The 26,800-nt window shown below is 44.4% G+C and overlaps 1 protein-coding gene and 1 long non-coding RNA gene across 9 annotated transcripts in view; one reads left to right on the top strand and one right to left on the bottom strand.

Annotated features, from left to right (window-relative positions):
* Positions 1-26,800, top strand: part of LOC138759144 (serine/threonine-protein kinase WNK3-like) — a 134,455-nt gene that overhangs the window by 31,655 nt on the left and 76,000 nt on the right. The window lies entirely within an intron of this gene.
* On the bottom strand, positions 15,367-20,923 carry LOC138759162 (uncharacterized). The gene is made up of 2 exons (XR_011354644.1): positions 20,779-20,923; positions 15,367-16,037 (listed from the first exon to the last, which is right to left on the bottom strand). It is a non-coding gene; the product is annotated as an uncharacterized lncRNA (long non-coding RNA).

A 26,800-nucleotide genomic window follows, 5' to 3' on the forward strand; every position in this document is an offset into this window, starting at 1 on the left:
AGGAATCACCATTCAGATGGCAAATGCAAGCAATGAGATACCTGGGTATACAAATAAATAAAAATCTCGGCCATCTATATAAACTCGATTATTATCCACTAATGAAAAAATTACAAGACAATTTCGAGGATTGGAAAGATTTACCATTAACACTAATAGGAAGGATAAACTGTATTAAAATGAACATTTTCCCAAGGATACAATACCTATTTCAGGCATTGCCAATACACTTGACAGAGAAATTCTTCAAGGAGTTAAAGAAAATAATAAGGAAATTTTTATGGAAAGGTGGGAAACCGAGGATAGCACTAGATAAATTAACAGAATGGTATAAACAAGGAGGCTTACAACTGCCAAACTTTAAAAATTATTATAGAGCCACACAATTAAGATACCTATCAGATTTTTACCAAACAAGGGAAAAGCCAGATTGGACTAGATTAGAACTAGATAAAATAGGGGAAAAGATACCTGAACACATATTATATAAATGGGATGAAAAATTGGTACAACGTAGTTCTCCAGTTTTACATCATCTACTCAATATTTGGAAGAAGATTCACGTAGAAAGGAATAAAACAAATTACCAATTACCAAAACTAATATTGACGCAAAACAAGTTACTCCCTTTTACAATAGATAACTTTTCCTTTAGAGAATGGGAGAAAAAAGGGATCAAAAGAATGGAAAATTGTTTTTCAGGAAATAGATTATTATCCTTTGAACAAATGAAAGATAAATACAATATAACTCAAGATACAGTGCTGGCATATTACCAGTTAAGATCCTACTTGAAGGACAAATTAGGAAGCAGTCTGAGGTTACTCGAGGGAAGTAACTTTGAATATGTGATTACAGATACAATGATAATCAAAAGATTTATAACAAATATGTATATTAAACTGCAAGAAAAGGAGAATGAGGAAACAAATGGTAAAACTAAACAAAAATGGGAACAAGATTTAAATATAAAGATAAAAAAGGAAACATGGGAGAAGTTATGTTCTGGAAAGATGAGAAATACAATAAATACGAGGTTACGTATGATACAATATAACTTGATACACAGGGTATACATTACACCTCAAAAGTTAAATAAATGGGACCCAACAGTATCTGACAGATGTTTTCGATGTAGAAAAGAAATGTGAACAACAATTCATGCAATCTGGACATGTGAGAAAGTGAAAAAATTTTGGGAAGATCTAAACCAGATATTAAATAAAATCACAAAAAGCAATATACCAAAAAAACCCAGAGATCTTCCTCCTAAGTAACATAAAAAACAAAGAATTTGGAATGATTTGGATGGTGCACAAAAAAGATTTGTTAAGATAGCTCTAGCCGTAGCAAAAAAATGTATTATGTCAACCTGGAAATTGGAAGATAATTTGAAAATACAACAATGGTATATAGAAATGAATAAATGTATTCCATTAGAAAAAATAACATATAATTTAAGAAATAATATTGAAATATTTGAACAAATATGGGAGCATTCCATGAAACACAATAGAGAAAACCTACCGGGGACATTCACTACATAAATTAATCAAAGGAGAAGGAAATGAAAAGAATTGACTCAGTGGAATTTCTTGTTTATTTTTATTGAATGACAATTGTTTGACTGGTTTAATGTATCTTAGATTTTGTACTTTAAATGGATGGGGGGTGAGGTAGGGAGGGTGGGATGGGAGGAGGGAGGGGTGGGGAGAAAATGACACTATATATTTGAAAAGGAAAATGTATGTATCATGGTCAATGTGGTTTATGGTGTGAAAAATAAAAAATTTTAAAAAAAATTGTTGTTCCCATTTCCTTTCTACAGCAAAAACATCTGTCAGTTACTGTTGGGTCCCATTTATTTAACTTTTGAGGTGTAATGTATAGCCTGTGTATCCAGTTTTATTGTATCATACGTAACCTCGTGTTTATTGAATTTCTCATAGTTCCAGAGCACAACTTCTCCCATGTTTCCTTCTTTATCTTTATGTTTAAATTTGGTTCCCATTTTTGTTTAGTTTTACCATTTGTTTCTTCATTCTCCTTTTCTTGCAGTTTAATATACATATTTGTTATAAATTTTTTGATTATCATTGTATCTGTAATCACATATTCAAAATTACTTCCCTCTGGTAACCTAAGACTGCTTCTCAATTTGTCCTTCAAGTAGGATTTCAGATGGTAGTATGCCAACACTGTATCTTGATAATTTGTTTTATTCCTTTCTACATGAATCTTCTTCCAAATATTCAGCAGATGATGTAATACTGGAGAATTACTACATTGTACCAGTTTTTCATCCCATTTATATAATATATGTTCAAGTATCTTCTCCCCTATTTTATCTAGTTCTAATCTAGTCCAATCTGGCTTTTCCCTTGTTTGATAAAAATCTGATAGGTATCTTAATTGTGCGGCTCTATAATAATTTTTAAAGTTTGGCAGTTGTAAGCCTCCTTGTTTATACCATTCTGTTAATTTATCTAGTCCTATCCTCAGTTTCCCCCCCTTTCCATAAAAATTTCCTTATTATTTTCTTTAACTCCTTGAAGAATTTCTCCGTCAAGTGTATTGGCAATGCCTGAAATAGGTATTGTATCCTTGGAAAAATGTTCATTTTAATACAGTTTATCCTTCCTATTAGTGTTAGTGGTAAGTCTTTCCAATGCTCTAAGTCATCCTGTAATTTTTTCATTAGTGGATAATAATTGAGTTTATATAGATGGCCGAGGTTTTTATTTATTTGTATACCTAGGTATCGTATTGGTTGCATTTGCCATCTGAATGGTGATTCTTTCTTAAATTTTGAGAAATCTGCATTATTCATTGGCATTGCTTCACTTTTATTTGCGTTAATCTTGTAACCCGACACTTCTCCATATTCCTTCCATTTCTTATGTAATTCTTTTATTGATATTTCTGGTTCTGTTAAGTATACTATAACGTCATCAGCAAATAAACTGATTTTATATTCCTTGTCTTTTATTTTTATCCCTTTTATTTTATTTTCTGTTCATATCAGTTCTGCTAATGGTTCTATGGCTAACGCGAACAATAAGGGTGATAGTGGGCATCCCTGCCTTGTTGATCTGCTTAATTTAAATTGCTTTGATATATATCCATTTACTGTCACTTTCGCCAATGGCCCCTTATATAATGCTTTAATCCAATTAATATATTTCTCTGGTAAACTGAATTTTTGTAGTACTTTGAATAAATAATTCCATTCTACTCTGTCAAAGGCCTTCTCTGCGTCTAAAGCAACCGCTACTGTTGGAGTTTTATTTCCTTCTACTGCATGAATTAAGTTAATAAATTTACAAATATTGTCTGTTGTTCGTCTTTTTTTAATAAATCCAGTTTGGTCTAGATTTACTATTTTTGGTACATAGTCGGCTAATCTGTTTGCTAATAGTTTAGCTATTATCTTGTAATCTGTGTTAAGTACAGATCTTGGTCTATATGACGCTGGTGCGAGTGGATCTTTCCCTGTCTTCGGTATTACTGTAATTATTGCTGATTTGCATGAATCTGGTAAGCTTTGTGTTTTATCAATCTGGTTGATTACTTCCAGGAGGGGAGGAATTAATAAATCTTTAAATGTTTAATTGAATTCTATTGGGAATCTATCCTCTCCTGGTGTTTTATTATTTGGTAGTTTTTTTATTATCTCTTGTATTTCTACTATTTCAAATGGTTCTGTTAATTTATTTTGTTCCTCTATTTGTAATTTTGTTAGTTCAATTTTAGTTAAAAATTCATCTATTTTGTCTTCTTTCCCTTCGTTTTTAGTTTGGTATAATTGTTCGTAGAATTCTCTGAAGTTTTCATTAATCTCCGTTGGATTATATGTGATTTGTTTGTCTTTTTTCCTTGATGCCAATACCATTCTCTTAGTTTCTTCTGTCTTAAGCTGCCATGCTAGAATTTTGTGCGTTTTTTCTCCTAGTTCATAATATTTCTGTTTCGTCTTCATTATGTTCTTCTCCACCTTATATGTTTGTAGTGTTTCATATTTTATTTTTTTATCTGCCAATTCTCTTCCTTTACTTGTGTCTTCCTTCATTGCTAATTCTTTTTCTATATTTACTATTTCTCTTTCCAACTACTCTGTTTCCTGATTGTTGTCCTTCTTCATCTTGGTTACATAACTTATTATTTGCCCTCTAATGAACGCTTTCATTGCATCCCATAGTATAAACTTATCTTTCACTGATTCCGTATTTATTTCAAAGTACATTTTAATTTGTCTTTCAATTAATTCTCTAAAATCCTGCCTTTTAAGTAGCATGGAGTTTAATCTCCATCTATACATTCTTGGAGGGATATCTGACATTTTATCATTACATATCTCCCTGCTGGATCTATTATTTCCTCTTCTATTTTAATTGGTACATTTTTACTGATTAATATAGCTACTCCTCTAGCTTTTGAATTATATGACGCTGCTGTTACATGTCCTACCCAATCTCTCTTTAATTTCTTGTGCTCCATTTCAGTTAAATGTGTTTCTTGCACGAATGCTATATCAATTTTTTCTTTTTTCAGTAAATTTAGCAGTTTCTTCCTTTTGATTTGGTTATGTATTCCGTTAATATTTAAAGTCTTATAGTTCAACATAGCCATTTCATACTTTGTTTATTTTTCCTTTCCATTTCCTCATCATCACCTTTCCTTCTTATCCATTTCTGCTTTCTTTTTTTGAACACTTTATAAGACAACATATCTAAAACATCAAACATTTCCCTTATTCTCCTATCTAAAATTTCTTTAACCCCACTATCCCCTCCCCTTCCTGAGTTGCCCTTTATCCGTTGTCGGGCAACCACATCTCCCCTCTCCATTTGGATTTGCGAATTCACTCGCAAGCGTCAACTGATTTCGCAGTGACCTTAACACCTCCCCACCCAGCCCCCCCAGAAAAGATTTTAGTTTTCATATACAAGAAAGGTCATTCTCTTAATTCCCTCCTTACTTCCTCTCTTCCCTTTCTTTCCCTTATTAATTCTTATCTATACTCTATATTTTCTTTTAAATACGGGTACACTCATGTGTATATTCATACACACATATATATATATACCCATATACACACATACATATAGTTTGTGGTCATTTTTACTCTCGTTACATGTCTTCATCTCTCTGCCTATTTTGTAGTTGTTCAGCAAATTTTCGAGCTTCCTCCAGATCTGAGAATAGTCTGTTTTGCTACCCTGGAATAACTATTTTAAGTACCGCTGTGTACTTTAGCATAAATTTATATCCTTTTTTCCATAGGATTCAGGAGTTCAAAACTTATGTCTGGATAGAAAAAAAATTTTTGACCTTTGTATTTCAGTGGCTTTTTGTCTTCTCTATTTTCTTCATTGCTTTCTCCAATATATTTTCTCTTGTTGTATATCTTAAGCATTTTACTAAAATGGAATTTGGTTTTTGTTGTGGCTGTGGTTTCGGCGATAATGTTCTATGTGCCCTTTCTATTTCCATTTCTTTCTGTAATTCTGGTCTTCCTAGGACCCTGGGGATCCAATCTTTTAGAAATTCTCTCACATTCTTGCCTTCTTCATCTTCCTTAAGGCCCACTATCTTTATATTATTTCTTCTATTATAATTTTCCATAATATCTGTCTCTTTAACTTTTTTATTAGATTGTTCTAATTTCTTTTTTAAGTCCTCTACTTCCATTTCTATGGCTGTTTCTTGTTCTTCCACCTTGTCCACTCTTTTTCCTATATCTGGATATGACCATCTCTAATCTATTCATTTTTTCTTCTGCACTTTTAATTCTTCTTTTTATTTCACTAAAATCTTGTAATTGCCATTCTTTTACTGATTCCATATATTCTTTAAAAAAAAATATATCCATTGTCTTGCCTTTCCTTTCTTCTTCCATTTCTCTATGTTCTTCTTCTTCTTCTTCCTCTGGGTTGGTCATCTGTTGTTTCCTTGTTTTCTTTTTACTCTCTTCTTTCTTGTTCTCTTTATTTTCTATGTTCTCTTCCTGTTGTTGTTTTGCAGCTGTCATTCTCAGCTGTGGAGATCGACTCCTCAGCTGGTCCCCCCTCCCGAAAGTGTGTTTTTTTTCATGCGCGGTTGCGCACTTTTACTTGGCTCCGTGAGCCATTTTTGTAGTCCCGAGCTCGGGACTTCAACTGACCTTAGGGAGCGGGCTTCTCTCTCCGCGGCGGGCCTCCTCGGACAAGTAAGGCCTTCTCCTTCTGCTACCAACGTTCTTTCTTCTTCTCTTCTTCCCGTTGCTTTCGACTTTTCTTTCTTCGCTGCCATTTTCTTCCCACCTTTACTTTCACTTTGTTTTAATTTTTATGCTTGTGCCTTTGTGTTTTGTGTATTTTTTTTAAACTTTTCTGGAGAGGGCTGGAGTTCCCTGACCGGCCACTACTCCATCACGTGACTCCTCTGGCAGTAAAGATTAAAGAAAAATAGGGGATTATTGATGTTAAGGAGGGAAGGGTTAGATTGTTGAGTAGATTTATATAGATCAGCACAATATCGTGGGCTGAAGGGCCAGTGTTGTAATGTTCCATGTTCAGTTCCCTTCATCAATGATCCCACATGATTTGTACACATTTATAAGGTCACCACTCAAATCTCTTATGTTCCAAGGGAAAATAAATTCTAGCCTTCGTTCAAGAAGGGGGTGTGGTGGAGCAGAATTTAGGAAATTATAAGCCAAAGTCATCTGATTGCGAAACTATTGGAAAGGATACTTGGGGATGGAATTCATGCACATTTGGGAAGTGGTGGTAAGATTAGGGACCAAAACACAGATGCCGGGGGAACTCGACTGGTCTTGCTGTGGTCATAAGAGGCAGAGATATATTACTGATGTTTCATGCTTGAGCCCTTCCTCAAAGCAAGTTTCAAGGCTTGAGGAAGGGTCAGGCCTAAAACATTGGGAGTATGTATTTACCTCCTGTGGTCTCTGCGAGCCCGGCTGAATTCTTCTTGCATTTCTGTGTGTTTTGACAATGATCACAGTGTCTGCAGACTTTGGTGTTTCACTCCTCTCTATAGAGTCGGGGCAGCCAGCATTGGCTCTGTAAGGTGTAGGTCATGTCTTACCAATTTGAGGAGGTGACAAGGTGGTTGATGAGGGAAGGGCAGTGGCTGTTTCGCACATGGACTTTATTAAGGTATTTGTAGGTGGCTGAGTTTGGACCATAAGAGCAGCAGAGAGGATCAGTGGAGCCTCCCTCTTTCATCCCCTTCCTCCACCATCTACCGGGATCGTGGTCTGAAGAGGGTAAAAGCATTGAGGACCCCTTCCACCTCTGCACGCAACATCTTTCAGCTGCACCCGTCGGGAAAGAGATACAGGAGTATCAAAGCCAGCACCACCAGGCTGACAAACAGCTTCTTCCCATGGGCAGTGAGAATGCGGAACGACCAAAGGAACTGCTCATGCTGACCCTCCAAGTCTCTACCGTTTATTAAACAATATTTATTTATTTTTATACATGTATATTTTGCATTTTTCTCACTTGTCTATATGTGTGTTATGCCTGGTTATGTGTCTGCATGTTTATCACTGAGGACTGCTATTTTGTTGGGATGTACTCATGCAATTAGATGACAATCCACTTGAACCTAAATTAACGAGCTGCTGCAGGAACTCCTTCCTGAAAGGGTCCCGACCCAAAACGCTCTACAAACCATTTCTACCATGGGTGCTGAATTCATTGTTTGCTCAACATGCCCGCAGTTGTGTTTACATCTAGTGCCCTAACGTGGCGCATTAAAAATAGATTTCAAGGAAAAGAGAATTCCTTCTGAAACAAAGGTGAAACTGGAAGCATTGGCAAGATGCTGCAAATAGCAGAAAAGTTGCTGGAATGAAGGGATTAGCATACCATATAGTTAGCGTAGTAGTCAGCGCAACGCCTTTACAGCGCAAGCAATCTGGACCGGGATTCGAATCCCCGTTCTGTCTGTAAGGAGTTTGTATATTCTCCCTGTGTCTGCATGGGTTTTCCCCGGGGGCTCCAGTTTCCTTCCACCATTTGAAAACGTATCGAAGGTGTAGGTTAATTGTGTGTAAATTGGGCAGCACGGATTCATGGGCTGAAAGGGTCTGTTACCATGCTGTATGTTTAAATTTAAATAGCAGAGAAGTTGCTGTCATGAAGGTATTAACATACCGTGGGGCGCTACAGTTAGCATGGCTGTTAGCGCAACGTTTTACAACCCTAACACTGGTGACTGGGATTTGAATCTGGCACTGTCTCTGAGGAGCCTGTACGTTCTCCCATGTCTGCGTGGGTTTCCTCCAGGTGCTCAGGTTTCCTCCCACTTTTCAAAATATGCTGGGGTTGTAGCTCAATTGGGTGTAATTAGGCAGCAGGAGTTCATGGGCTGAAGGGGCCTGTGATCATGCTGCATGTTTGACAGCTCTTGGATTGTACTCCTTGAAGCTTAGAAAAATGAGGTGGAGTGAACCTCGTGGAAGCATTTCAAATGTTAAAAGGTGTGGACAGAATAGATGTGGCACAGTTGTTTTCCCGTGCTAGGGGAGTAGAGGACGAGAGGGCACAACTTCAAGATGGGGAGAAATTGCTAGCACAGATGGCTGAGGAGGCCAGGTCATTGGGTGCATTTAAGGCAGAAGTTGACAGGTATCTGAACAGTCAGAGTATCAAAAGTTTTGGGAAGAAGGCCGGGCAATGGGGCTGAGTAGAAGAATGGATCAGCTCGTGATTGAATGGTGGAATGGACTTGATGGACTGAATGGCCCATTTCTGCTCCTTTTTCTTGAGGCCTTGAATGAGTGATTACATGATGTATTCCTGCTGCTGTGGTTTCTCAGAGATGTATCGACAAGGATGTGCAGATAACTTCCGGTTCTTCTCCCACCTCCCCCCACCTCCACCCCAGGTGTTGAAGACTCTTTGTTCAGGTCACTGGGGCAAACAGTGCACTCTTGGAACCAAGCAGTCCTGGCAGCATTTCACCCAGCAGGAAGGCCGCTAAGTGTGTCAGAGGGAAGACTTCTCTCGCCATGAAACCCAGCCTTGCTGTTGCTCCAGAATGATCTGAATGAGACCAAATGTTTGAACTTGCTGCCTGCTGAGGCAGAGCCAAGGGTGTGGCTGGTTGATCCAGGCTGACAGGTTGCTTGCAGGCACATTGCTGGACAGCATCCAGGTTTGAACATGAAACATGACAGCGCAGTACAGACCCTTCGGCCATTATGTTGTGCTGACCTATATATTCTTACCAAAAAAAAACCCTCCCTACCTCATAACCTTGCCTTTTACTTTGATCCATGCACCTGTCATAAGGCCTTGTTGTTCAGGAGTCTGATGGAGGAGGGGTAGCAGCTGTTCCTGAACCTGGTGGTTGTGAGTCGTATGACACCTAGACCTCTTTCATGATAGCAGCAGTGAGAACAGAGCGTATGCTGGGTGCTGTGGGTCTTTGATGATTGCTCCAATGGCAAGTTTCCCCATAGATGTTCTCAATGGTGGGGGAACCTATCACTTTTGCCTGTGATATCTTTGGCTGTGTCCACTACATTTTGTAGGGCTTTACGCTCAGGAGTAATGGTGTCCCCTATACAAAACTATGATGCAGCCAGTCAGCACACTTTCCACTGCACCTCTGCAGAAATTTGCCAGGATTTCAGATGTCATAACAAACCTTTGCAAACTCCTGAGGAAATTAGAGGGGCTGACGGGCTTTCTTCATGTAACCATTCGTGTGTGGGGTCCAGGAAAGATTCTCCGAGATGGTGACTCCCTCTCCACCTCTGATTTCCCCAAAGATCACTGCATTGTACACCTCTGACTTTCCTTTCTTGAAGTCAACAATCAGCTCTTTAGTTTTGGTGAAATTGAGTGCAAGGTTGTGTTGGTGGACCAAGTTTAAAACAGAGATTGACGGGCTTTTAATTAGCCAGAGCATCAAGAGTGATGGGGCGAAGGCTGGGCAGTGGTGCTGAGCGGAAGAATGGACCAGGTCATGATTGGATGGTGGAGTGGACTCCAATGTCTTAAAATTGGAGCCTGCCAAGGATTAACCGCCTCCAGGGTTGATAGTGAAGGAATAGTTTGCAGCAAAGTTTTCCCCTTCGTGCAATCGCCTTGTGCCATCCTCATTTCCTGAGCTCCATGTAGGGCTGCTCTCTAAGGGAAGGTGGGACTGAGGGCCAGGCAGACGTGAAGCACTAAAGAGACTTGTGCCACTGTGGCTAGTTAGGGTGGCTTGGAAAACACCTCAGCTCAGCAAAATTATAACCAGGTTTTATTTCCTGTTCCTTTTTGTATTTTTTTTAAAAAGCAGTAAATACCCCTGTGGTTCCTGCTGACCGCAGTTTTGATGGCAATGTGTTCGTGCAGGGTTTCTTTAATTTTCATTTCGTTGCTTGCCATTGTTCAGCTCTCTTGCAAACTGCTTGCACACTACCGAACCAGATTGTCAAGGTGGGGAAACAGGTGCAGAGGGAATTGCCGAGGGAGGGCAGGGGCCAGAGTGGGGTGGGGGGCCCAAAGATTCATGGACCACCTGCAGGCAGAATCTTGATGAAAGGGTCCTGATGCAAAATGCTGACAGACCATAATGTAGAACACTGCAGCACAGTAAAGGCCTTTCAACCCTCAATGTTGAGCCAACCTATTTATGATTAAAAATAAACTTCCCCTGATGTCTCCCCTAAACTTCCCTCCCTTCGCTTTGTACAGATGTCCTCTGGTGTTTGCTCATCCATTCCCCAGGAAAAAGTTCCTGGCTGTCCACATTGTCCATGCCTCTCAGAATCTTGTGGACCTCTAACTTAATAAAGTCACCTCTCATCCTTCTTTGCTCCAAAGAGAAAAATCCCAGCTCTGCTAACCTTGCCTCATAAGACTTATTTTCCAATCCAGACAACATCCTGGTCAATCTCCTCTACACCCTCTCCATAGCTTCCACATCCTTCCTGTAATGAGGTGACCAGAACCGAACACAGTACTCAAAATGAGGTCTCACCTGAGATGCGTAGAGTTGCAATGTGACCTCTCAACTCTTTAATTCAATCTCCGTATTAATGAAGCCCACATCCCATCGGCCTTCCTAACTATCCTCTTTACCTGCACAGCAACCTTGAGAGATGTATGGATTTGAACCCCAAGGTCCCCTGTTCCTCCACCATTAACCTTGTACTCAGCCTTCTGGTTTGTCCTTCCAAAATCCATCAGCTCACACTTACCTGGATTGAACACCATCTGCCATTTCTCTGCCCAAATCTGCATCCTGTCCATATTGTAACCAACAACAACCTTCAGCAATATCCACAATAATAGTTGAGATGTCATGGTAAAGTTGTAGACTCTTGGACTGTACTCATTGGAGTACAGAAGGATGAGGGGGAGCTCGTAGAGTCATTTCTAATGTTGAAATGCCTGGACAGTGTAGATATGGCAAGGATGTTTTTCACGATAGGGGATTCTAGGATAAGAGGGTACAACTTCAGGATAAAAGGGCATTAATTTAACATGTGTGGAACAAATTCTTCAGCCAGAGGTTCGTGAGTATGTGGAACGTTGCCACAGGCGGCTGTGGAACTGAGATCATTGGGTGTATTTAAGGCAGATTGATAGGTATTTGATTAGTCAGGGCTCTCAAAGGTTATGGAAGAAGGCAGGAGAGTGGGGCTGAGTGATGAGGATCAGCTCATGATTAAATGGTGGAGCAGACTCGATGGGCTGATTGGTCAACTTCTGCTCCTTGTCATCTTGTGCCATTGGTGAGCTGATCCAGTTCCCCACTCAGTCCCACTGTCCGGCTTTCGCCCCATAATCTTTGATGCCCTGGCATCGTGGTCTGATACGAGGACACCAATACCCCCTAAGTGAAAAGCCCTGTAAAAGGTAGTGGACACAGCTCAGGATATCGCAGACAAAACCCTTCTCACCATCTCCTATGGGGAACGCTGCCGTTGGAGAGCAGCAACAATCATCAAGGATCCACATTGCCCAGAACATGCTCTGTTCTCGCTGCAGCCATCAGGAAAGAGCCACAAGACTCATAACCAGGTTCAGGAACGGCTGCCACCCCTCCACCATCAGAATCCTCAATAACAAACCCAATCAGGGACTCATTTAAGGACTCTTACTTGCACTTCATTGATTTTCTTTTTGTTCTCTCTGTATGCACAGTTAGTTTGCTTACATTCACTGTCTTTGCATTTCCTTGTTTGCGTATGTACGTCGAGTACAGTCTTTTTTGCGCTATCAGTTAGTGGTAATTCTGCCTCACCTGCAGGGGAAAGGAATCTTAGGGTTTTAAGTGATGTACTCTGACAATAAATCTGAAATCTCTGCCTTAAATGCACCTGATGACTTGGCCAAAATGTGGAGTATTGTGTGCAGTTTTGGTCACCTGACGACAAGAGTCAGAGGAGATTTACTAGGAGATTGACAGTACTTGAACTGAGTTACAGGGAAAGGTTAAACAGGTTTTTATTCCCTGGAGCGGAAAAGAGAGGTGGGAGATTTGATTGGGGTGCCTGTTTGCATTTACTGATGGTCGGTGAGATATGAACCAGAGAATATGGGGGAATTTCACAGAGTTTGGAACGAGCTGCCAGCTGAATTGGTGAATGCGGGCTCCATTTTGACAAAAGAAAAATTTGGACAGGTGCATGGATGGGAGGGGTGTGGAGGGATATGGTTGTTTGAAAAGGGGAGGGCCGTTGGTTTGTCAGTGAACAGAATTTGTGGGTGAAATTCTCTTCTGATTAGTTTTTCGTGCTGGGTGAAATGTGACCTACCGCCTTGGTTGTTTTAGCTTTCTGCTCAATGTGGTCTTTCACGAGTCCTCAGTACCACGCTAACCTTTTACCTCATTGTTGTTTTTCTTGTTCAATACCAGCTCACTCATAGTTGGGACTGCAGTGAGGAGGTTGAATTGCTTTGAAAGATCCCTTTGTCACATGCATTGAAGCACATTTGTTTGCTGTGTAAAGATTCACCCAGTGGCCCCCCTACCAAGAAGAGAAGCAAGATGCTCCCTCAGAGCTGCAGAATGTTCATGGTTCTCTGTGCCACCTCCTGCTCTCCCATAGCCGCAGTAGCGTACCTCCTCCTGCCTGTCATAAGATGTAGGAGCAGAATTAGGTCATTCTGCCCAACGAATCTGCCCTGCCATTCCATCGAGAGCTGATTCATTCTTCCCCACTGCCTGGCCTTCTCCCGTACGCTTTGATGCTCTGGCTAATCCTCTGCATTAAATGCACCCAGTGACCCAGCCTCCACAATATGTGCTGAGGTTGGAGAGGTTTTGGGGAATGAAAAGGTTATATGACAGATGTTTGACAGCTCTTGGCCTGTATTCATTGCAATTTAGTGGAATGAGGTGGATTCCATTGATGGGGGAGACCAGAACTAGGGGACATAGCCTCAAGATTCAGGGAAGTAGATTTAGGATGGAATTGCTTTTTCCAGAGGGTGAGGAATCTGTGGAATTCGCTGGCCATTGAAGCAGTGGAGACGACCTCAGTAAATATATTTAAGACAAGGTTGGATAGATTTTCATATAGAAGGGGAATTGAGGTATATGGAAGAAAAGCCAGGTAGGTGGAGATGAGCCTCTCATCAGATCACCTGTGATCTCATTGTATGATGGAGCAGGCTCGAAGGGCCGGATAGCTGACTGCTGCTCCTATTTCTTATGTAGTTATGATTTCGTTGAAACATTTTGAACGTCGAAGGGCATGGACAGAGTAGATGTAGAAAGGTTGTTTCCCCTCAGTGGGAGAGTCTGGGACAAGAGGGCACAATTTCAGGATTGACAGTTGTCCGCTTAGAATAGATGTAGAGGAATTTCTTCAGCTGGAGGGCGGTGAATCTGCAGAATTTGTTGCCACAGGCAGATGTGGGGGCCAGGTCATTGGGTGAATTTAAAACAGAGGTTCTTGATTAGCCAGAGCATCAGAGGTTATGGGAGAAGGCCGGGCATTGGGGCTGAGTGGGAGAACGGATCAGCTCATGATTGAATGGTGGGACAGACTCAATTGGCAGAGTGGCCTATTTCTGCTCTTGTGTCTTACGGTCTTGTGGGTTTGGCCCACACTCTTTGGTCTTGAGCATCGTACACAAGAAGAGAGGGTCCATTTTAAGTTCATTATCACATGCCAAGTTTGTTCTGAGTAGCCCAGGTGGACATCTCTTACAAGTGTGATCCAGCACGCAAGTGCAGAGCAGTAGAGATCAGATAGGGCAGAGCAAAGGCAACAGAACTTCTGTGGTATGTTCATTCAGGAGCCTGATAACGGGCGCGAAAGAGACTGTCCATGAACCTGGGGGGGCGCGTGATCTCACACTCGTGAATCTTTTTCCTGACGGTGTAGAAGGTCAAGAGTGTAGTCAGGGTGGGATCAACCCTTCATCAAAACACAGAGTGAAACAGCAAAGTATGCAGACACTGTGATTGGAGAATCCTCACCTCTCCTTATCATAGCCAATGAACACCTTTTGTTGGGCTGAGTTCCTCCCCTGGCCAGTCTTCAGACTTTATTCTGATGCCTTCCTGTTCTCTGCTTCCACAATGAAGAAAAGCTGAGGCCCGAGATCATTACCTCCTATGGATGCTGAGAGACTGGCTGAGTTCCTCCAGCATTTCTGTATGTTTTGTGAGCAAAAGGCATGGCAGGTGCCTGAATAAAAAGGTGGGGTGGGGAGGGGGGAGAGAACTTGTTCAGAGTAGGCACCCCCTGCCCCTCACCTTTTCATTTGGATGCCTGCCTGCTTTATGCTCCTCCCTTACTCAGGACTCGGGCCCAAAACATTGATTAACCTCTAGACCAAGGGTGGGCAAACCACTGCTCTTTCAGTGAATGTGCGGCTAGTGGAGGTATTTTGGTGGTTGGCGGGCGTGGTTTGCGAATGTGTGATTGTGATGCTTGTGGCCGTGTTACAGGTAGTGAAATTAGCGGGGTGTTCGTGTGATCCAGGCCGCTCGCTCTCTGGAGCTTCCATCATCCTGGCCACCCTCCCATCCGAGCTCTTGCCCACCCGACCGAGCGCCCCCGACGCCCCGCCCATCCGAGTGCCCCCAAGGACTCTTGCCTAGGCCACTCGCCCATCCATCGAAGTTCCTGATGAATACAAGCTTACCACACAGTCCTGGTCGGCTGACTGTTCATCGGAGCTCCCGACGTCCCAAATGATTGGGTACTTACTGTGGTCAAAAGCTGCATAATAGTTGACTCCCTAAATTTTACCCTAAAAATTGGTCATAGTTCGACCATTTCAAGAATTATACAGTTTGTCTACATCTTGATTGTTGTTACTAATACAAATTAGCATCTTAAAAACTACAAACACGAATAAATATTACGTGCAGTGATATAACAAAAGGTGCATGTAAGAGTAAAAATGTGTATGTAATACTTTTTCATGTCCTGTGGCTCTCAAGCATCTGAAGTTTTTCATATGTGGCCCTTGTTTGTTTGGCCACCCTGCTCTTGAGGCTGTGTGGCCTGCTGAGATCCTCCAACGTGTTTTGTGATGTGCCGAAGAGCAGCTGCTTCCTTTATTACTGTTCCCATCTTTTTGCCCCACCCTTTCACCAAACATCAAAATTGTTGCTTTGGCCACAGTTCCAAGCTCTCTGGCTTTTCCGTGGGCTGGCCGATGGAACCGAGCCTTGAAGGGGCAGTGGGGGTGTAGGGCGTGCTGGCGACGATTCAGTCCTGTCTCACGGCTGGAGCAGGAAGGGAAGAGTTTGCCCTTGGCTCTCGCATGGTTGTCATTCCACTGGCCCTGTGACATCTGTTTCAGTTGCATAACTGACATTCCTCCTGAAGCACTTGGCTTTCTAGGTCTGATGAATGGGAAGCATTTCCTTCATGGATCTGGTACATTTCCACTCTCTGGTATCAGGTTACTCTGATTCCAGTTGAGGTCTCCTGATCTGGGGAAGGACATTCTTGCCACTCAGGGAGTGCAGCGAAAGTTCACTAGACTACTTCCTGGGGTTGCAGGTCTGACGTGAAGAAAAATTGGACAGACCAGGGCAATTCTCTGTTCTCGCTGCTGCCATAAAGAAAGAAAGAGGTCAAAATGTCAGAAAACTCACACCACCAGGTTCAGGAACAGCTGCTACCCCTCCACCATCAGACTCCTCAATCAGGGACTCGTTTAAGGACTCCACCTTTGCACATTATTTGTTATTGAGTATTTTCTGTACTGCACAGTTTGCTCTTCCTTCTTGTTTGCATTTCTTTCTTTTGTACAGGTAGTTCTCAACTTATGATGGGATTACATTCTGGGTCCCCCATCGTATATTGAATAAAATCATAAGTTGAAAAAGTGCAGTGGTGTAAGTGCAGGGACTGATACCTGGATGTGGGGAGAGAGTGGGCAGTCGGATCAGTGTGGGGACTGACATGGGGCTTTGGGGAGGGAGCAGGGCAGTGGGATCAGTATGGGGACTGACGTGGGGCTGTGGGGAGGGAGCAGGGCAGTGGGATCAGTATGGGGACTGACGTGGGGCTGTGAGGAGAGAGCAGGGTGGTGGGATCAATGTGGGGACTGACATGGGGTTATGGGGAGGGACCAGGGCAGAGGGGTCAGTGTGGGGACTGTGGGGAGAGAGTAGGTCAGTGGGATCAGTGTGGGGACAGACATGAGGCTGTGGGGAGAGAGTGGGGTGGTGGGATCAATTTGGGGAGTGACATGGGGCTGCAGGGAAAGACCAGGGCAATGGGATCAGTGTGGGGCGAGAGCGGGGCGAGAGCGGGGCGGTGGGATCGGAGCGGGGCGAGAGCGGGGCGGTGGGATCGGAGCGGGGCGAGAGCGGGGCGATGGGATCGGGGCGGGGCGAGAGCGGGGCGGTGGGATCGGGGCGAGAGCAGGGCGGTGGGATCGGGGCGGGGACTGATACAGTTCTGACAGAAGACACTGAACATCGTAGCTGAGCCAAATTCAAAGTACAAAACAGATTCGAACCATCGTAACTACAAAAAATTGTAACTTCAAAAAATCATGTTGGGATGTATTTTTTTTCTTGAGTACAGTTTTTTGGCACTACTGATAATTAGAATTTCTGCCTGGCTCTCAGGGTTGTATGTGGTGTCATATATGCACTCTGACAAAATCTGAATTTGCAACTTTGTTTTCAAAGAACATTGATCATTCCAGCACAGTACAGGCCCTTTGATCCACAATGTTGTTGTGACCTGTGGACACCTACTCAACAATCAAACCCTTCCCTCTCTACACCCATAACCCTCCATTTTTCTTACATTTGCATGCCTGCCCAAGAGCCTTTTGAATGTCCCCTATTGTACCGATTTACCATCACCCCCGGCAATGCATTCCAGGCACCCACCACTATTTTTTAAAAAAAAACCCACAAAAAACATGGAATTCCGAAAAATAACAGGGGATTTCATTGAGGCATAAAACAGATAAGAATCAGAATTTATCGTTGTGAGTGTATGTCACGAACTTGTTGTTTTTCAGCAGTATTACAGGTTCAAAATTGCTTTAAAAATTACATTTTTAAAAATAAATGTTGCAAATGAAGAGGTTGCGTCTGGGGTTCATTGTCCATTCAAAAATCTGATGGTGGAGGGGAAGAAGCTGCCCTTGTGCCACTGAGTGTTTGTCTTCAGGCTCCTGGACCTCCTTCCTGATGGTAGCAGAGTGAAGAGGACATGGCCCGGGCAGTGACGATTCGAGAGGATTGAGGCTGCTTTCTCGATGGAGTGATGCCCACGAAGGTGCTGGCCAAGTTTGCAACTCTCGGAAGTCTTTACCTGTCCTGTGCAATGGAACCGCTGTACCAGACATTGATGTCACCAGTCAGATTGCTCTCCTCGATACACCTTTAGAGATCTGCAAGTCTTTGCTGACATCAAATCTCATGAAATATAGCTGCTGGTGAACCTTGTTTCTGATTTTTTTTTAGACCTACAGTACGGTAACAGGCCCTTCCTGCCCATGCTATCCAAATACCCCAATTGATCTACAGCTGCTGTACATTTTGAAGGGTAAGAGGAAACTGGAGCTCCTGAAGGAAACCACATAAACTCCTTATAGACAATGCCAGATATGAACCTGGATCGCTGGTGCCATCTGGCATTGATATGGAGGCCCCAGGATTGATCAGGTTGACCCCCCCAAGGATTGATCAGGTTGACCCCCCCAAGGATTGATCAGGTTGACCCCCCCAAGGATTGATCAGGTTGACCCCCCCAAGGATTGATCAGGTTGACCCCCCCCAAGGATTGATCAGGTTGACCCCCCCAAGGATTGATCAGGTTGACCCCCCCAAGATTGATCAGGTTGACCCCCCAAGGATTGATCAGGTTGACCCCCCCCCCAAGGATTGATCAGGTTGACCCCCCAAGGATTGATCAGGTTGACCCCCCAAGGATTGATCAGGTTGACCCCCCCCAAGGATTGATCAGGTTGACCCCCCCCAAGGATTGATCAGGTTGACCTCCCAGATTAGATACAGGAGACATGATCCCAGTGTTGGGCATATCCAATACAAGGGGGTCATGGTTGAAGGAGATGAGGCACTTCTTCACTTAGAGCTGTGGAACTTCCTCGCACGATGCTGTTGTCGGGTTTTTTCCAGACCTGTTCAAAAGGGAGATGGATCTGGCCTTTATTGGCTCAAGAGATGTGGAGAGACAGCAGGAACAGTTCAAAGTTCATACATGACATCACCTACAAACCCGAGAATCTTTTTCCTGCGGGGAGGTAGAATTACCACTTCTTGGTCGTGCAAAAATACTTGCTCAAGAAGAAACAAGATCAAGGAGCAGAAGTAAGGCCCATCAAGTCTGCTCTGCCATTCCAACAAACAGCAAAACAGAACCAAAAAAAGGTGCAAAATAAGAGTCCTTCAATGAGTCCCTGATTGAGTTTGTTGTTGAGGAGTCTGATGGTGGAGGGGGTGCAGCTGTTCCTGAATCTGGTGGTGCAAGTCTTGTGGCACCAAGACCTCTTTCCTGATGGCAGCAGCGAGAACAGACCGTGTACTGGGTGGTGTGGATCCTTGATGATTGCTGCTGTGCTCCGACAGCAGCGTTCCCTGTGGATGTTCTCAATGGTGGAGAGGGTTTTGTCTGTGATGTCCTGTTTTCTGGCTAGGTCCTCTATCTTTTGCAGGGCTTTACACTCAAGGGTGTTGATGTCTCCGTACCAGACTGATGCAGCTGGTCAGAGCACTTTCCACTGCACCTTTGTAGAAATTTGCCAGGGTTTCTGATTTTGTATCAAACCTTCGCAAACAAGGGACTGAAGTCTGAATAACAGTTGTGATTGTATTGAATGGACCACAGACACTCCCTAACTTTCTCTTAGTTTTTGCATCAATTAATTCATTTTTGTATCTAATTTTACAGTAAAACTTGCACTGTGATGCTGCTGTAAAGCAATGAACTTTAATTTAATGTAGACATACAGCACTTTAACAGGCCATTTTGGCCCACGAGTCTGTGCCGCTTAATTTACACCCCATTAATGTTCACCCCCGGTACATTTTGAACAATGGGAGGAAACTGGAACCCCTGGGGAAACCCATGCTGACATGGGAGAATGTACAGACGGCGCAGGGATTTGAACCCCGATCCCAATTGCTGGCGTTGTAAAGGCATTGCACTGACCTCTACGCCAACAATGCAGCTCAAATTAATCTCGTGACCTGTTCGTGATATTAAATTCTGATCCGAAATAGCAGTGCACACTTGAAGAAATGATCAGCATTCTCCTGCACTTAATTTCTTTGATTTGACTAAACTTTTAAAGCGAGAGTGATGGAGGGAGGTGAGAGAAAAGGTCTAATTTGGTTCATAGCTTTTCTTCCAATCATTCCCCGAGCTCCATTCTGTTTCTTTTCCCCCTCTCCCCCCCCACCGCACCCCCCCCCCCACCATTGATCTTCAAGCTGGAGACTTTAGAATCCCCACCCTCGCTTCAACGCTCCTTCCGTAAACCCGCTGCCGATCCCTGCGACTTCCTCCACTTCTCCGAGAAACCAACCGTGCTGACGGCAGCTCAGAGGGAGCATGAGCCTTGCTTTATCTCCTTATCGCTGTGGCCTGTCGTTTGCTGTGCACATCCTGCCTCAGCAATAACTGCACTTTGAGCTCTCTCATTGACTGGAAGTTGACAGCAGAAAGATGTGGGAGAGATTAGTCTGGTGTTGTGCTAAACTCATGCACCTGAGTGCTTTATTTTAGGGTAGAATTTAAATACCAAGTTTGTCACATGATAACTCATGCAGTGAGAAAGTTTCTTCCAGCAGTCTGAAAGTCCCCACCAGTACTGTACCCCACTTACACATTGATAGACCTGTCCCCACCAGTACTGTACGCTGGTATTACACAGTGACAGATCCGTCCTCATCAGTACTGTACGCTGGAGTTATACACTGACAGATCTGTTCCCACCAGTACTGTACCCCGGTGTTACACAGTGACAGATCTGTTCCCACCAGTACTGTACCCCGGTGTTACACAGTGACAAACCCAACCACATCAGTTCTGTACCCTGGTGTTGTCCCCACCAGTACTGTACCCCAGTGTTACACAGTGATAGACCTGTCCCCATTATTTCTGTACCCCGCTGTTACACAGTGACAGATCCGTCCCCACCAGTACTGTACCCCGATGTTACACAGTGAGAGGACCGTCCCCACCAGTACTGTACCCCGGTGTTATACAGTGACAGCCCTGTTCCCACCAGTACTGTACTTCAATGTTACACAGTGACACTTGTCCCCACCATTTCTGTAGCCCCGTGTTACACAGTGACAGACCTGTCTCCACCAGTACTGTAACCCAGTTTTATACAGTGACAGACCCATCCACACCAGTACTGTACCACAGTAATACACCAGTTCTCCACCAGTGCGCAGCATAATATTATTTTTGCAGCTCTTGGAGCTGGTTTACATCCACGATTTTGATCAGACGTTTCCATAGGCAAATGACATCCCACCTCATCAATGTATATTACAGTAATTGTGATGTCATCATTTTTGTGTGTTTGTCTGGACGCAGAGTTGTTTCCCACAGTCCTGTAATCATTTGACTGTTGATTTGAGCAAGTCACCATGACCTGTTGGCTGGTTTTGTTGATTTTGCCTCATCATATGTTAACTTTTATGGTGTTTATCAGCACAGTTAATTATGTGTGCATGTGTGTGGGATATCAGTTGATTATCGTTGAATAAAGTTAAATAAGTAAGCCTTTATTTTATAGTGTCTATCTGTTCAAGACTAACACTGCTTCCGTGTGCAACCTTGAATGCTGGAGTGCTCCAGGAGACTCAGCAAGTCTTGCAGCTTTCTGGTAAAGGCACATAACCAATGTTTTTGGACCTGAGCCCTTAATCAAGGTCTGAGCTGAAAACAGGCCTGAATAAAATGAAGTGGAGGAGCACAGGGCAACAGGCCATGGGAGGCCGTTTACAAATTTGCTGATGACACCACAGTCGTCGGCAGGATCAAAGGCGGCAATGAGGAAGTGTCCAGGGATGAGGGAGAACAGCTAGCTCGCTGAGGGGTATCAAAACAAACTTGCACTCAACATCGGCAAAGCCAAGTAACTGAGGCAGGAGAACGCAAACCAGTCCTTATCGAGGGGTCAGCAATGGAGAGGGTTAGAAACTTGGGTGACCCGGTTGGCGTAGCGATTAGTGTAAAGGAACATAGGAAGTAGGAACAGGAGTAGGCTAAAAATGGCCCATCGAGCCTGCTCCGCCATTCAATACGACCATGGCTGATCTAATTTATGACCTAACTCCACCTATATCCCCATATCCCCTAATTCCTCTATCATGTAAAAATTTATCTAACCAAATTTTAAATATGTTTAATGAGGGAGCCTCAAGCACTTCCCTGATTAGAGAATTCCAAACATTCACTACTCACTGGGAAAAACTATTTTTCCTCATCTCTGTCCTAAATCTACTCCCCCGAATCTTGAGACTGTGTCCTCTCGTTTTAGTTTCCCCGGCCAGCTCAAAAAACCTTCCTTTTCTTTAGCTTGGCTTCGCGGACGAAGATTTATGGAGGGGGTAAATGTCCACGTCAGCTGCAGGCTCGTTTGTGGCTGACAAGTCCGATGCGGGACAGGCAGACACGGTTGCAGCGGTTGCAGGGGAAAATTGGTTGGTTGCGGTTGGGTGTTGGGTTTTTCCTCCTTTGCCTTTTGTCAGTGAGGTGGGCTCTGCGGTCTTCTTCAAAGGAGGTTGCTGCCCGCCAAACTGTGAGGCGCCAAGATGCACGGTTTGAGGCGATATCAGCCCACTGGCGGTGGTCAATGTGGCAGGCACCAAGAGATTTCTTTAGGCAGTCCTTGTACCTTTTCTTTGGTGCACCTCTGTCATGGTGGCCAGTGGAGAGCTCGCCATATAACACGATCTTGGGAAGGCGATGGTCCTCCATTCTGGAGACGTGACCCACCCAGCGCAGCTGGATCTTCAGCAGCGTGGACTCGATGCTGTCGACCTCTGCCATCTCGAGTACTTCGACGTTAGGGATGAAAGTGCTCCAATGAATGTTGAGGATGGAGCGGAGACAACGCTAGTGGAAGCGTTCTAGGAGCCGTAGGTGATGCCGGTAGAGGATCCATGATTCGGAGCCGAACAGGAGTGTGGGTATGACAACGGCTCTGTATACGCTTATCTTTGTAAGGTTTTTCAGTTGGTTGTTTTTCCAGACTCTTTTGTGTAGTCTTCCAAAGGCGCTATTTGCCTTGGCGAGTCTGTTGTCTATCTCATTGTCGATCCTTGCATCTGATGAAATGGTGCAGCCGAGATAGGTAAACTGGTTGACCGTTTTGAGTTTTGTGTGCCCGATGGAGATGTGGGAGTGCTGGTAGTCATGGTGGGGAGCTGGCTGATGGAGGACCTCAGTTTTCTTCAGGCTGACTTCCAGGCCAAACATTTTGGCAGTTTCCGCAAAACAGGACGTCAAGCGCTGAAGAGCTGGCTCTGAATGGGCAACTAAAGCGGCATCGTCTGCAAAGAGTAGTACACGGACAAGTTTCTCTTGTGTCTTGGTGTGAGCTTGCAGGCGCCTCAGATTGAAGAGACTGCCATCCGTGCGGTACCGGATGTAAACAGCGTCTTCATTGTTGAGGTCTTTCATGGCTTGGTTCAGCATCATGCTGAAGAAGATTGAAAAGAGGGTTGGTGCGAGAACACAGCCTTGCTTCACGCCATTGTTAAAACCTTCCTACATCTATCCTATCCATACCCTTCATAATCCTTTGTTTCTTGACTGAGGAAGTGAACAGTTAGTGTGTTATCTGATCTAATTTTGGATCTGTTGATGCCATGTGTGTGAGCAAACGCTGCATATTGATTGTAGTTTTGACTGAGGAAATGAATTGTAAGTGTGTTAAGTGATCAAATTTTGGATCTGTTGATGTCGTGTGTGTGAGCGAACGCTTCAGAATGATTGTAGTCTTTACCAAGGAAGTGAACTGTTCATGTGTTACCTGATCTAATTTTGGATCTGTTGATGCTGTGTGTCTGAGCTGACGCTGCAGACCTATTAGTCTTGACTGAGGAAGTAATCTGTTAGTGTGTTATCCAATCCAATTTTGGATGTGTTGATGCCAAGTGTGTGAGCAAACGCTGCAGAATGATTGTAGTCTTGACTGAGGATGTGAACTGTTGGTGTGTTAGTCCATCTAATTTTGGATCTGTTGATGCTGTGTGTGTGAGCTGACGCTGTAGAACTATTAGTCTTGACTGAGGAAGTGAACTGTTAGTGTGTAGGCCTATCGAATTTTGGATTTGTTGATGCTGTGTGTGAATGAACGCTGCAGAACGATTAGTCTTAACTGAGGAAGAGAACTGTTAGTGTGTGAGCCGATCTAATTTTGGATCTGTTGATTCCATGTGTATGAGCCAACACTGCAGAACAATGTAGTCTTGATTGAGGAAGTGAACTGTTAGTGTGTTAGCCGATCTAATTTTGGATCTGTTGATGCTGTGTGTGTGAGCTAAAGCGACAGAACAATTAGTCTTGACTTAGGAAGTGAACTGCCGGTGGTCAGTGTGGCATTCCGCGCTAGGCATGACCCTGGTGTGGAGCACATCTCGTTTGTCACTTTCTCGCACCAGGATGTAGTCCAGGAGGTGCCAGTGTTTGGATCGGGGATGCATCCAGGTGGTCTTAAGGCTGTCCCTCTGCTGAAAAAGGGTGTTTGTAATGACAAGCCGCTGTTCTGCACAGAGCTCCAACAGGAGGCGCCCATTGTCGTTGCATTTGCCGACGCCATGCTTGCCCAGGATTCCTGGCCAGGTTTCTGAGTCTTTGCCGACACGAGCGTTGAAGTCGCCCAGGATGACAACCTTGTCGGCTGTAGGGGTGCGTTGGATGAGGTTGCGCAGGTCGGTGTAGAACTTGTCCTTTTCTGCTGGTTCCGCCTGGAGGGTTGGAGCATAGACACTGATGAGGGTGATGCGACGCTTGTTTTGAAGGGGGAGTCGCATGGACATGATTCGGTCCGAGAGGCCTGTCGGAAGGTTTTCGAGTTTGGAGGCAATGAAGCACCGGCTGGTTCGCTGCAAACTCAACCTTCACTTCAAGCCAAAGCCCAGGAACAGTAAAGCCCCCAGAAAGAGGTTCAATGTTGGAAACCTGCAGTCAGACGAAGCGAGAGGAAACTTCCAGGCAAACCTCAAAGCAAAGCTCGACGATGCAACCCGCCTCACGGACCCGTCCCCTGAAACCCTCTGGGATCAGTTGAAGACTACCATACTGCAATCCACTGAAGAGGTACTGGGCTTCTCCTCCAGGAAAAACAAGGACTGGTTTGACGAAAACAGCCAGGAAATCCAGGAGCTGCTGGCAAAGAAGCGAGCTGCCCACCAGGCTCACCTTACAAAGCCGTCCTGTCCAGAGAAGAAACAAGCCTTCCGTCGCGCATGTAGCCATCTTCAGCGCAAACTCCGGGAGATCCAAAATGAGTGGTGGACTAGCCTCGCCAAACGAACCCAGCTCAGCGCGGACATTGGCGACTTCAGGGGTTTCTACGAGGCTCTAAAGGCTGTGTACGGCCCCTCACCCCAAGTCCAAAGCCCGCTGCGCAGCTCAGACGGCAAAGTCCTCCTCAGCGACAAGATCTCCATCCTCAACCGATGGTCAGAACACTTCCAATCTCTTTTCAGTGCCAACCGCTCAGTCCAAGATTCCGCCCTGCTCCAGCTCCCTCAACAGCCCCTAAGGCTAGAGCTGGATGAGGTCCTCACCCTGGATGAGACATATAAGGCAATCGAACAACTGAAAAGTGGCAAAGCAGCAGGTATGGATGGAATCCCCCCAGAGGTCTGGAAGGCTGGCGGCAAAACTCTGCATGCCAAACTGCATGAGTTTTTCAAGCTTTGTTGGGACCAAGGAAAACTGCCTCAGGATCTTTGTGATGCCACCATCATCAACCTGTACAAAAACAAAGGAGAGAAATCAGACTGCTCAAACTACAGGGGAATCACGCTGCTCTCCATTGCAGGCAAAATTTTCGCTAGGATTCTACTAAATAGAATAATACCTAGTGTCGCCGAGAATATTCTCCCAGAATCACAGTGCGGCTTTCGCGCAAACAGAAGAACTACTGACATGGTCTTTGCCCTCAGACAGCTCCAAGAAAAGTGCAGAGAACAAAACAAAGGACTCTACATCACCTTTGTTGACCTCACCAAAGCCTTCGACACCGTGAGCAGTAAAGGGCTTTGGCAAATACTAGAGCGCATTGGATGTCCCCCAAAGTTCCTCAACATGATTATCCAACTGCACGAAAACCAACAAGGTCGGGTCAGATACAGCAATGAGCTCTCTGAACCCTTCTCCATTAACAATGGCGTGAAGCAAGGCTGTGTTCTCGCACCAACCCTCTTTTCAATCTTCTTCAGCATGATACTGAACCAAGCCATGAAAGACCCCAACAATGAAGATGCTGTTTACATCCGGTACCGCACGGATGGCAGTCTCTTCAATCTGAGGCGCCTGCAAGCTCACACCAAGACACAAGAGAAACTTGTCCGTGAACTAGTCTTTGCAGACGATGCCGCTTTAGTTGCCCATTTAGAGCCAGCTCTTCAGCGCTTGACATCCTGCATTGCGGAAACTGCCAAAATGTTTGGCCTGGAAGTCAGCCTGAAGAAAACTGAGGTCCTCCATCAGCCAGCTCCCCACCATGACTACCAGCCCCCCCACATCTCCATCGGGCACACAAAACTCAAAACGGTCAACCAGTTTACCTATCTCGGCTGCACCATTTCATCAGATGCAAGGATCGACAATGAGATAGACAATAGAATCGCCAAGGCAAATAGCGCCTTTGGAAGACTACACAAAAGAGTCTGGAAAAACAACCAACTGAAAAACCTGACAAAGATAAGCGTATACAGAGCCGTTGTCATACCCACACTCCTGTTCGGCTCCGAATCATGGGTCCTCTACCGGCATCACCTACGGCTCCTAGAACGCTTCCACCAGCGTTGTCTCCGCTCCATCCTCAACATCCATTGGAGCGCTTTCATCCCTAACGTCGAAGTACTCGAGATGGCAGAGGTCGACAGCATCGAGTCCACGCTGCTGAAGATCCAGCTGCGCTGGGTGGGTCACGTCTCCAGAATGGAGGACCATCGCCTTCCCAAGATCGTGTTATATGGCGAGCTCTCCACGGGCCACCGTGACAGAGGTGCACCAAAGAAGAGGTACAAGGACTGCCTAAAGAAATCTCTTGGTGCCTGCCACATTGACCACCGCCAGTGGGCTGATATCACCTCAAACCGTGCATCTTGGCGCCTCACAGTTTGACGG

The sequence above is a fragment of the Narcine bancroftii genome, chromosome 3 (genome assembly GCF_036971445.1).
Source record: "Narcine bancroftii isolate sNarBan1 chromosome 3, sNarBan1.hap1, whole genome shotgun sequence".
NCBI lineage: Eukaryota > Metazoa > Chordata > Chondrichthyes > Torpediniformes > Narcinidae > Narcine > Narcine bancroftii.